Source organism: Neopelma chrysocephalum, unplaced genomic scaffold (assembly GCF_003984885.1).
Source record: "Neopelma chrysocephalum unplaced genomic scaffold, ASM398488v2 Primary Assembly neopelma1_24, whole genome shotgun sequence".
NCBI classification, from domain to species: Eukaryota; Metazoa; Chordata; class Aves; order Passeriformes; family Pipridae; genus Neopelma; species Neopelma chrysocephalum.
Window position 1 is genome coordinate 18,868,198 of NW_020897693.1, and position 13,120 is coordinate 18,881,317.

General features: G+C 44.9%; 1 protein-coding gene across 3 annotated transcripts in view; it reads right to left on the reverse strand.

Annotated features, from left to right (window-relative positions):
* Positions 1 to 637, reverse strand: part of RPAP1 (RNA polymerase II associated protein 1) — a 37,727-nt gene extending 37,090 nt beyond the window's left edge. For all 3 annotated transcript variants that reach the window (XR_003537720.1, XM_027706595.1, XM_027706585.1), the window contains exon 1: positions 585 to 637. The gene's annotated coding sequence lies outside the window, so the exon portion shown is untranslated. The remainder of the gene's footprint in view (positions 1 to 584) is intronic.
* Between the last annotated feature and the right edge of the window lie 12,483 nt (positions 638 to 13,120).

The following is a 13,120-nucleotide window of genomic DNA, read 5'->3' on the forward strand; positions in this document are numbered from 1 at the left end:
CAGCCAGCATGTGCAACCCAGTGAGGACTTTGTCCTAGGAAAACATGCAAGGGATCAGAAACGCTGTCAAAGGACCACACAGACCTTTACACTCCACAACATAGTTACTGTTATGTGCATACACTATGATTCGCTGTTGCACACCCTGTCTGTACCAAAAGTCTCAATAAACAGCTTTCTGTCACACTCTGGACTTCCCACGGATACTGTTTGAAAAGCCCACCAGCGCTGCAGGAAGTTTCACAAGCGCACTTGGGACCAGAGGTCTAAGCCTGACTGGAAGAAAACACGAGAGCACAGAAGGCAACAAAGGTATAGACTGCTTCAAGGGTCAAGATACACCTCTGAATGAACCAACTTCAGCTCCAGCATGAGCCTGAGAAGGAAGGTCAGTCAGGACAGGGAGCGACCCAAATCACGAACTAAGGCAGCACCAGTGGGTCAGAGAGAACGGCGTTTACTTTACATAGAAATGCAGGTCCGCAATACTCTTCCAGTGCTTTCCAGAAGCAGCATTTAAGCCTCTGAAGTAGACCCTGCCAACCTCTCACGCCGCTCCCTCTGCTCGGCCGCCGCTCACCTGCGCCGGAACCGCGCCGCTCTCGCCAGCACTTCCGCCCTGCCCCACGACAGCTTGTTCCGCCCGGCCTGCGTCACTTCCGCCCTCCCTCCTCCCCAGCGCTGCCTCCGGCTGGGAATGGAATTAAACGAGTTGGATTTTCATTTTATTTTTTTATGCGTTAATCAGGACCCTGTTTCCCCGACACTGCAGCTAAGTCTGCCCTTTGGTGCGGGCTGCCGGAGGCTCCCAGAGGGGAGTCCCGCCGCTGAACTGCCGCTGCGATTTCGTCCTGGGCTTGTGCAGCCCAAGGGCGGCTTCTCCCGCGCGTTTTCCTTAGGTCTCCATACGGGCCACACTGCAGATGTTTCAGGAGAGCAGACACACAAAGCTCTAGGAACACGGATCTAATTTATTATTCGTGTCTGATCGCTCGTTTGTTTTACGTGCCAAGCTTTATTACAAACTGCTGGAAAGCTGTTGGAAATTGCAGCAGCTTTGATTTTAACGTTAGTCACTGACTGTAGTGCTCAGTTGCCTTTCAGCCTTTTGACAGAACCACGGAATCCCGGGATGGGTCAGGTTGGAAGGGACCACAGTGAGTCATCTGCTCCAACCTCCCTGCTCAAGTAGGGTCATCCCAGAGCGCATTGCACAGGATTGTGTCCAGACGGTTCCCGAATATCCCCAGTGAGGGAGACTTGGTATCCTCTCTGGGCAACCTGTTCCAGTGCTCAGTCACCTGCACAGGAAAGAAATCCTTCCTCACGGTCAGGTCAAACTCCCTGTGGTTCAGTTTCTGCCCATTGCCAATTGTCCTATTGCTCGGCACCACTGAGCAGAGCCTGGCTCTGTCATCTGACACCCTGCCTGCAGACACTGACAGACATCGGTGAGATGAATTCTCTGAACACGAGAACAGGCACAGATTCTTACAGGGGCTTGGACTGGACCAGGTAGGCCCACGGTTGGGGAGACTCACCACAAGTGCCCTGATGCTTTAGGAAATGAAGAACTTTTCCACTGCTACTTTTTATCTCTTCAGAAGACTAAAATACTGTGGCAAAATTACAGCCAGAAACAAGTTTTATCCCTTATGAACATTAAAAGCACTTAAATCTATAGAAATTAAGATAGACCTTCATGTCTGCCAACAGCCAGGCTTAACCACAGTGTCAGGGAAATGGGACTGTGACTACCTTACAGAAAATTGAAGTGAAAACTCCAATTTTTTAAAATGTTTTAAAACATCTCCCTGAGCCAAGAGTGACCATGATGCTAACCTTATGATCAGACATATTTTAACTACCTGAGTGCTTCTTCAATGCTGCCCTGCCAGACTGCAGTTCATCAGCTGGTGGAGCTCTGCTTTGCACTCCCTAAAGGAACAGGAATTATATTAAAGTCAAAATTAGTTCAAGAATAACAGTGACTGCTGAGAAATGTGGTGTCAAATTCTCCATTTCACTGAAAACAGCTGTTACCCTACCAGCACCATCTGCCACTTAATATTGTCATTCCCAATTTATATTGGTTTGGGATGCAAGAAGCACTTTGAAAGAATTGTTCAAGTTTCTTGCAGTTAAACCTCACGAGCACAAGTTTCTAATCCTTTGTCTGTGGAACACAGACAAAGGTCTGGCTGACCAAAGTGGGAAGTTTAATTTGTCCTTTGGCACCTTGTTGCTTCTTGTGTTTCTGGGACACTGAAGGTCACGTAGGGCTGCTCCAAAATCTATTGAAATCGATGGTTTGTGCCTCTGGTTGAACCAAAATGTGAAATCAAGGTTTTAGTTTTTGCACTGTTCATCTTCAGGCTGGACGAAAGATCACCACCGATTCTACAAAAGGGTTTGGCAGATGCAGTGGTGTGGGTAGAAGGCCTCTCTCTCACACTTCGAGGCTTTGCTGGTGCTGAACTTAGAAATTTTTCCCTGTGGAACACATGAACACAGTTGAATTCTCCTGCCTGGACAGTGAGGCAGGGAGGCCTTGGCAATGGTTGCTGAAGCCAGTCTGTACCTTTCTGTCACACTTCTCATGGAAATGGGCAGCACTGAACTTTGCAAAACTAACATGTGTTATTTGAGCTATATCTCACCTAAAACTACTCTGAGGGTTAACCAGACAGAACTGGTCAGCACCCACAGATAGTAACCCTATCTTGAGTGTGGGATGGCGTTCAAGCCCAACAGCCATACGCATTTTTCCTCCCTGGTTTTTCTCACGCAGGCTGCACAGCTTCTGCGGCCATACACAGTGTCTCCTAGCATGCAGGTGAAATGAGGAAATAATCTTTTTTTGCCAGAAAGACATAATATATACTCAGAATATATTCAGTTTTAATTACCACAAGACAGGAATGCTTCCCATCAAAACTCCCCAGAGTTTTATGTATCTTTTCTTCATTCCATTAATTATTTACCTTCAGTTTTAATAATACAGTTAAAGGCACTATATATAGCTTACACTCTATCAATAAATCATGCTCATGTGTCTTCATATTTATCCTATAAATTATAAGTACCAACACACTTGCATGGATCTGCTAAACAATTTTGGCAAAGAAATTCCCACCAGAGCACCGCTAAGAGCCTTTGGAGGTGAACTCAAGCATTCCTCACTCAGCAAGAGCTTTTTTATGAGATTTTAAAATATTGTCAGTCTTCTCACAAGCCCTAAAAATCTCCTTCATCCTCTTCTTATAGCTTGCCACAGGCAAATAGTTTCACGTGACTTTCTGGAACATGGTTTTGGTCTTCCGCAGCATGAGAAGCATGAGAGCCTAGAGCCAAATGCTTTCTCAGTGGATTATAACAGGGAAGAGGTCAGAGCAACAAAGACAATATGGCAGTGGCCTTGGTATGATTAAAAAGGGTAAATCTGTAAATGTAACAGTATTATCTATGTGGCAGAGATGATAAATATTAGGATAAGTTGTCTGAAAAGCAGGTGACCACAGAAGAAGCTAATCCTGGTGCTTTTTTGCCAGAAGACAGAAACTGGAATTGAGAACGGAACAGCTGGAGAGCAGGGTGGTGGGCAGCATGCGGGTCTGCTGGAGAAAGGAAAATAAATGATCATAAGGGATTGGTCCAAGATACAAGCCTTACTTGTGTTCCTTTTTGTTAAAGAAATTTTTGGCACTAAGCTCTTCTCCAACAGATAGATTTATTTATCACTGTATCTGGTAGCTCAATCTAGGTACCTCAAAAGAGGGACCCCATGGCAATTATACCCTTACAATCTAAACTCCTCATCCCTCATATAACAGTCTGGACCAATAGCAACATTATGGTTTGGGGTCTTCTTTCTCTTCATTTGTTCGCTGTTTTGTTACCAAGTGGTTGCCATGTGGTCATCTTCAAATCCTCTTAGGTCAGTTTTGGTGTGGGTTTTGGTCAGTTCTTTAGCCCATGTTGCAACATGGTTGTTACAGTTCATATACCGTGATCTGTGGGCTGTCCACTCTAATTATTAATTTTGTAATCCATGTAAAAAAGAGTTGAGTCTGGTAGGACACAATGTTCAGCAGTAAGTTGCCACCTGTGCTAAAGGTTTAACTCTGCAGAGAACTACATGTTGATCTCAGAAGGAATGGCAATATATCATACCTCAAAGCAGTGGATGCACTGCACAATAACACTGTCTGCAGGAATCCACCTGGAAGAGTGAGAACCCAGAGCGAGCAGAGAAGGGACTTACACACAGCGGTGTCATGCACAGCACATCATGACTGTCTGTGGTAGTAAAGAAACTGCACATATTCTTAAAGAAATGTGCATACATGAGAGCAAAATTGCATTGTGACCAATCAATGGCAGCTTTCTTGCTAGTGGGAAAACAGGACAGTTGAGCAGAGATGATGTATGTGTCCAAATATCCTCAAAGATCCACCCACAAAGCCTTGAGCGAATTTTTTCTGCAGTTCTGATGTACTTTTGGGGTTGAACCCTGGCACTTTGAGGCAGCAAGACCTCACTGAGTAATGGTGCTGGGCATCCCTGGGACTAGGTGAAGCAGAGATATTTTAAATCAAACCTCTACTTTTTCACCAATAAAAAGCACACATCCATGCTCAATGCAATTTGATTTAACTGTGTAAAGGAGAGGGAAGGATTGTGTATTTTAAAAGCCCAAAACAGCAGAGTATTTACTGATCTCTAGCAATGCATCTGCTAAGCACTATGTTGGCTTGTGACAGTTAGCATTTCCTCTTTGTTGTTTCTATAGAAATGCCATTTTTATCAGACTAGATGAAAATATCCTGAAATAACACACATCTTCACCAAATAAAGATATTTCTTGCTCAGTCTTGTTTGTACCCCTATCACACTGGGTTTTCCTCCCCTCATTACAATGTATAAAATAAAACCAAGTTAAAAGCGAGTCGCTGTACAGCTGGGACTCCAGAGAACAGACTGCTGTGGAAATTAGAATGGGCAGTCAAGCAAATGTATTTCTCAAGTCAGGTTCCTGAGACACTGCCTTTGAAGAGTATTGCAGGTCAAAATCTGTGTTTGCACAGATGGTAAATGTGTTGTCATTGACAGTCACTGCTTCACAGAAGGCTTAAATGAAAGTGGTCTCTGAGCTGACCCTGCCTGACAATGCCCTCTGCCCCTGCTATGACTGAGGAAAGCAACATTTCTGAAATCCAGCTTCTCTGGGCTGAGGACAGTGTCTCCCATGGCTGCTGCTGTGGGATCTATCTGACAAAATCTGAGTGACATAGTTGATGCATTCAAATCCACTGTCATAGATTTTAAAGGAAGCCTGTCAAAGTGCCTAAGCCTGAGATTTCGTGCAATTTGAGACAGTTTAAAGCACTGGATACGCTCAGATGATTATCCTCCATGGCAAATATCCTGAAGAACTGGCTGTTTTGTTGGCATTCAGGATTTGTTCCTTTCTTCTTTTCAGATTATTTACTGTTGTATTATGGGGAAAATCTTATACTTTTATACCTCAACAGGATGAGAGTGGATGTGTATGTGCTTTATCCAAAACCCATCTGTACCAGTCAGAAAATATACTGAAAGCAGGGCCATGGGAAACTCACCTCTCCAAGGCTTCAACTCTCACACCATGGGAAAGCATGACGTCTGCAATGCTCTTGCTTTAGGGAGTTCAACATGGACCCAGAACTATTGAAATTAGTCCACAGGAGGGCTGTGAAAGTGATCAGAGGGCTGGAGCACTTCTCCTATGAAGACAGGCTGCGAGAACTGGGGTTGTTCAGATTGGCAAATGGAAGGCTCTGAGAAGACATTCTAGCAGCCTTCCAGTACCTGAACAGGGCCTACAAGAGAGTTGGAGAAGACTTCTACAAGGGCAGGTAGTGATAGGACAAGGGGAAATGGCTTTAAGCTGACAGGAGGTATGTTTAGATTAGATGGTAGGAAGAAATAATTCACTATAAGAGTGGTGCGTGAACAGGTTGCCAAGAGAAGCTGTGGATGCCCCATGCCTGAAAGTGTTCAAGGCCAGGTTGGATGAGTCTTTGAGCAACCTGGTCTAGTGGAAGGTGTCCCTGCCCATGGCAGGGAGGTTGGACTAGATTATATCTAAGGTCCCTTCCAGCCCAAAGCATTCTATGATTCTATGAATATTCAGTGTAGATGCATGCACAGCAGCTGGCTCCTACTGCCAGTGGACCCAAGCCTGAAATACTTAACTCTAAATAGCTGTGCTAATGCAGCTAGATCTGCCAAGAGTTTTTAACAGTGATGGTCATGATGTCCTGATGATTTAAGTGATCTGGCAGAACTAACTGCAGTCACACAGAGTTGGGTTTTCACCTTCATATTTGGAAATGTAAGGGGCTGTAATGAGTAGCTGTGCCTCATCTTCATCAATACTTGTCCATGAGTCTTTATGAGGCCAGAGCTGGTTTCCTTTACCCTTGGGAGTGACATGAAAAGCCGTGGGTTCCCAGAGCAGCGTCCCGGTGGTGTGCATTTCTGCTTCTCAAGTAGCAACACACTGCTTCACCCAGGTTTCTGGTAGGGAGAGACAAGCAGCCTAATGAGAAACTACTGTCTAAAAGAACAGCCCAGCAAAGTGGAAGAGACACCTGGAAGAGAGGTGTTCTAAGGAAACTACCAGAACTGTATTGTTATCAGATGAGATATCTAATGCCTAGGTGTGGCACTGGTACATAGTGCTGGGTCACTTTTGAACTCTGGTGCCACCACACAAACAGAAGAAATTACTTTGCCAGTCTTCCACAAGATAGGAACTTGCACCCTGTATTTCCAGAGGCTCGGTGCTTGTGAGGTTTGGTGTATGCATGGCACCAAGACAGGACTGTTCCCTCACTGGTGGTATTTTGTGATGGAAGTGAAGTCATGAGAAACCTTTACTTGTACACTCTTTTCTACCAGACTGACATGTAAGCATCTTTCTAGAGTACTCTCTTATGCTTATGATTTGCCTGACAACAAGCTCTCTTCAGTGTTGTGGGGTTTTTTAAATTTGTTTTCAGAGGTATTTATAGCTATTGTGATCTCTCATGACAGTTGTCTACATCAGGAGCAAAGATGACACTGACCAGAGGAAAACTCACCGGCAGAGAACTATCCTTCTGTTAGTGGGAAGTGGTACCACTAGCAACAGCAATATTTAAAAGTCCTTTTTTTTCAGCAGCACAGTTACAGGAGAAACAGCAGAGATCACTCTGGTTCTTGCTCAGTGTCACCATGTGAGAGCATTGATTGCTCAGGTGCACATGTGCACCTTTTCATTTTGGTTTGTCACTGAGGGCCATGCTTTTTAAAAGTCTGTTTGGCACTGGACAGCAGCTCTGAATCCTGGCAGGCTGCCTTCTAGAGACATACAGCAGCAGCAACTGCCCAGCTTTCTTCCCATGGTAAAATGTTGGGAACTCTCCAAATTATCAACTTGGCTCTAGAATGGCACTGCCCAGATGGCTGTTCTGCATCAGAAGTCATGAGATATGGAGGTCAATGGATAGATTTGGGCTTCTGAGTTCAACTTGGGAAAGAAGTTGGCCACGCCTCATGATAGTTAGATATTTCCTCATAAGGATGAAAGGTATTTGCTCACCTTCCAGCCATGCATGAGATATTTTGGTGCTTGGAGCTGTTGGTGATTTGCTTAGCCTAGGATTGCTCCTCTGGTCAGCCACTGTATCTAAGGACCTGTCTTTCCTATATAATGAAATATTGTGAACAGATTCTTGCATTGCTATTCCCTTTGATATACAAAGCCCCCCAGTGGTGTGGAGAGAGAATCTGGGGGCTCAAATCCCTCATGGTTGTCCATAGCACTCCATTAAAATTGAGATGCCTTTACAGTATTTGTAAGAAGACTTTTGTCCTAATTTTCTCCAAAGCAGTTTGTGGACAAAACATGGGTAGCATTAGGCTGAGCTTCCAAGTCCCATTAAAAGCAGGGTACATCAACTCAGGCTTGGAAGGACATGAGCAGCAAGCATCAGCCTCAGAGGATGACGGTGGACTATCATAGGCATGACCTTTTGCTGCTGCCTATCTCTCAGAGCATCTGTCCAGTTTTGTGCAGGTCTGTTCAGCATACCTATCATAGGAAATGTCAGCACCCGCAGAAGACAACACCCCAGTGCAGAGAGAAGGGAAGAGGCAGGTCTAGGTCCCTCATGTTGCCCATTGCCTTTCATGTCCTACCTGGGACTGAGATTATCTGTTCTGTCTCTATAGTGGGGGTTGGTGATGCAATAAAAAGAGAGGTTGGATTCTGCTCCAATACAGCAGAGGAACAGCCTTTGCTTATTCCTAAGTACTTCTTGGGAATGACTCAAGATAATGCTGTAAGGGAAGACGAAGTTCTTGGTGATGGTGATAGGGAAAGAAGTAGGAAAGCTTTCTCAGGACTTAAAGGTTGTAAAAGCTGGGAAATAAGTTGTGGGAAATGGTGATTGTTCAGGTATTGGAAATAGCACATCATAAAGAGCAAGATAAGAGAAAGAGAGAAATAGGAGACAGGTGCCAAATATGAAAGACCCAGGACAGAGAAACAGATGAGAAGAGAGAACATTTCATTCTGGAAAAAAAAGAGTGAATGTCAGTGCAAATTCTGGTATATCTGTGCAATGTGGCAGTATTATGAAGTATAAAGATTGGGAATAGGCATCACTGCCCCAGGAAAGAGATGGAGACAGGGGATGGATATCTAAGAGAACAGGAGGGAGATAATATGGAAACAAAAAGCCTGGAGAGTAGAGATGTGCCGAGAAATACAATGAGCAGTGCCAGGAGATGACAACGGCAGAAGGTGACAATGAATGAGGAGCACTTCACCCCTCTAGAGATGGCCCTTGTCTTGGACTTCACGTCTGTGTGGATGTCACCCAGCTAGGTCGGGTTCCCAGAGGTTTTGTATGTCTGCTGTTAAAGTCCAGGCCTCTCAGGGCACCAAGCGTACTGTTTACACCAGGAGTGCCTCTGTGCCATGGTGGTACCAATCCCACATGGCTCGTTTCATGCTGGTAATTGGAAAGGCATCACACAACAACAGGCTGGTTGTTCATCCCCCTGCGGTCCCCAGAACTACGATCATCACGCTGAGAGCCAAAATGTCCCTCAAAATAAGGCAACCTTTGTCAGCACCAACAGATTAGAGTATGCAAAGACTTTACAGCCTAATAGACAGTATTGCCTTTGTCCTCTTTTCCTCCAAGAAGGCAGTAAACTACAAGCACTGGAGGATGTAATCCAAGTGCTAATAAATTATTGATATCTCCCTTCAGCTTTTTACTTACTAAAAGGGTATCAAAGCTCATTTTGTGAATGGTCCCGACAGATTCTCTTTTGCTATATCCACAATTTGATTCACAAATATTGCACTAAGTGTTAATATTGAAGCAATGCAGTGTTCTCTCTTTACAGATAATAAGCAAAAGATAATAGACATGTTTTGGATTACACAGATTCATAAATAGATACAATGAAGGAAATGCCACTTACTACTCCAATAGACATTTGATTTTGTAATATAAAAAAGACAGAACTCATTATTAACTAGGAATACACTTTTTTTTTAATATTAAAAGCCTGATTGAAAGCCTGTTGAAATCATTGTACTTGCTCCTTACAGATAGTCTACATAGTTCTTTGGCAGCACACACAAGTCATAGAACAGTGTGACTTAGTTTATATTTAGCAATAGCTCCTCTCTTCCAATATGCCTATTTGCACAAGTCAGCTAAAACTATCTGTATGGAAAATAGTCTTTCCATTACTGTCAGCTTTGGAGCAGTATGTGGCAGTTCCTTAACAGCATATATTAATTTATGCTATTTTTTGGAGCTGCACAGAAGTAGTTTGAAGCCCTCCTACTGCAATTTTCCTGGTAGGAGACTCCCCTGAACAAAAGGCTTAAATTTTCTCTTTCAAGGCTCAGTTTTTCTCTCTGCAAGTTTTGGTGGCCGGAAATGCTCAGGATCTTGATAGCTATTTCATCTTAAAGACAGACACCAGGTTTCCAGGTATATCTTAAAAATGGTACCAGATCTTTGCAAATTTAGCTCAAATGCCATCTCCCACTAAACAGCAAAAATTCTGCCTGCTGTAAGTGCAATGCCCCAGCCAAGCTCAGAGAAAGGATTATCAACATTTTAACAATGGCAGGGCACTGATCTTAAAGTACACAAACTGCAGTTCCTGACTGCACCGGTTTCTTCTTGCTCTGAATAGAGGTGGCTATGCTATGCATGTTGTCTCTGTTCCTTGCTGTCTGTTTAGAAAGACTGAGTGACCAGGCACAAAGCCCAGAAGAGAGAGCTAATTTTTGCAATATGGTATACATATTTTGCAAGCCAGCCTGCAAACTGCTTATCACGTTTCTGGTGCTATATACATAAATATTCATAATTAATCTGTGTTAGAATAGAGTAGAAAGCTCCTAACGAACAAAAATAGCCCCTTCAGGCATCTTATACCAGTGACACTGATCCTCTGCATTTCTGACATTAAAAAATGAGCTTCTTTGCATAGATTTTGCAGTACTCTCTGGAGTTCAAGCTTCCTTTTTTACCCTGTTCTTTCAAGTTGTGAAGACGACCTTGATAAGAGAGATTGATACCTTGAATCTGGAGCTAGAGAGGTGGAAATAAAGGCACCTGGTGAGAGATGACATTTCCAAAGCTTAAATCTCAGGGGTAGCAACCTTCATTTTCCCTTCTCCAGATCTCTTTCATCTCTAGGCTTTTTTCCCATGTTTTGGCTTCAGGTATCAGCAGAATTCTGACAGTATTGCAGGTGGGAAGACGTATACGCGTGTTCTTTTCAGGTCAAAAGCCTAAATTCAACTGTGGGCTACGTATGCTCAGAGACAACTTCATCTCTTATAGGTGGAAGGGCCAATTAGCCAGTCCTTGGGACTGCTTGCAGCTGTTAGCCAAGCAACAGTCAGAACTGGTTTAGATTAAATAAATCCCACTTTATTCAACATCAAAAACAGAGTGTCTGCAGTAATGAAAATAACTTCATCAAGTTGTTCAGGCCCCAAAGCCCAGTGGATATTAGATGTATTTATTAGATAAAGGTGACCATTCAGACTGGGATGGCAGACAAATCTGACAGGCTGAGCTCTGACAGGTCTTTGTTTTCTGTCCTTGTCTGACTCAGCTTTTCAGTTTGATGCTCTTATTCCTGGGCTGCTTGGCTTGCCAAGCTGACACCTTTCTGGTGCACAGCCTCTCCCTGCTGCCTGCAGAAATGGGGCCCCCAGCTTCAGAGAACTGTCAACCCTTTTCCTTACTCAACAGGGATGCTTCTTCACAGCTGTCTTGTGATACACCAAAGCACATTTTACTCTATCTCCCTTCATGTTGCCTTTAAATGTGGCTTTTTGACAGTCCCTACAAGTAGAAATTTGGCACAAATATAAAGTTCAGCCCTGATTTCTCAGTGCACAATTTTCTAGCTTGGCACATTTTCCCTCTAACTACAATACTTCATCATGCCCCCAGCACCTGTTTCATAGCATATATAAGGTCACTGAAACCACCTAGACAAACATTCACTAGCTGACCAAGCAGAACAGTTTAATATCTCTCTTCCCCTGTAGATCTTGGTGGATAAGTCATAGGCACTCCTTGCGCATTCTTTATGGCTCCTTTCTGTGTCCCAGATGTGACCTACTCCCTGCTGGTCTGCTGACTGTCTTATCCTCCAGAGATCATCGCCCATTGTACCACCTGCGGAAAGGAAATGGGGTATTTTAAATGTGCATTTTCATGTGGTTTATAAACCTGCATTGTATTGCCTTCCAAGGTGCATTTGACAGCTCCTCTACAGGGCTGGGAGAAGTAAAAGCCAGACTACTTTGTACATATGTATTGGGTGCAGCCAAAGAAATGCCATTCCTGTCATCAGGGGAGGACAAGGCACACGTATCTCTAACTACAGTGGTAGAAGCTGCAATGCAGTGTGAGCCAGAGACATGTGAGGCAAAGGGAGTTTGTCAATTGTCTTTTACGGACATCCTGCACCTCCAAAAATGGGTAGGTTTCTCCATCCGGCATCAGCCAAAACTTGTCCAATGCAATGAATATCCTAAAATTCAGATTTAGCAGAGCTCAACTTCTAGAAAATCCCAGCTTTGGGGTTTTTTCTCTATGCATTCACACACTAAGCATTATTCTCTGCTCTACAGTCCTTCTAACCAAGCTCTTACACAGACTGAGTGCCTTGAAACCAGAGCGGGGTTTTCCAGAGTAGCATGCCTGAAAAAGCAGCAACCATGTTGTGGCAGGAGTTGAGGTAAGAATATTAAAGTGAAAGTTGATGCTTCAAGATTGTTTGATTGGCTGTTTACAAGACTTTTATGAAGGATTTAAAAAATACGCTGCTCTAGGGCACAGAGAGAGAAACGGATCAAATTAGATGAGCTACACAAGAGTGTAATGAAAGATGAAGCAAACATGCCAAAGTAAGGTGGTGCAGTACACCAGTCCTGATCAGCAGGAGCGAAGATCATGACTGGATGCACTGAGCACAAGGTGCAGGCAGAAGCAAGAAATGTTGAGAGTGTAGGGAGTTTGCAGGAGGCTGCAATTGTAAGGGGAGACCTGTGCAGGAGACAGATGAAACCACAGGAGAGGCTGAGGCCGCAAGGAGGGTAGGAAGGTGCAGGAGCAGCTGGGTGCCTCCATTTCCTGTGCCAGCTACTCCTCTGGGAAAAAGGAGGTGAAGGTGGGCAGCAGGGCCGCGGTGCTGGAGCAGCCCCGGGGCTCCGTCCCGGCAGCGCCGTCCTCTGCCCCCGGTGCGCGCGCCCAGCGACCAGGGGGGAGAGAGGGGCATCCCCGAGCCGCGTCGGGCAAGTTTGTCCGGCTGCTCCGTGGGGGAGCGCTTCCCCAGGGCAGCCTGCCTCCTCCGCCGCCTTCTCCTTCTCCTGCTGCTGCTGCCGGGCCGCGTCCCGCCGCCAGCCCGGGCAAAATGCGGGTTCTGGGGAAAAGAGGGAAAAGTGGCTGGGGCTGCGCCGCGGGCGATGGGGGCGTTGAAGATGCGCTGGGAGGGGGTGGCCGGCGGCGGGGGCACATCCCTGAGGAGGCGGGGC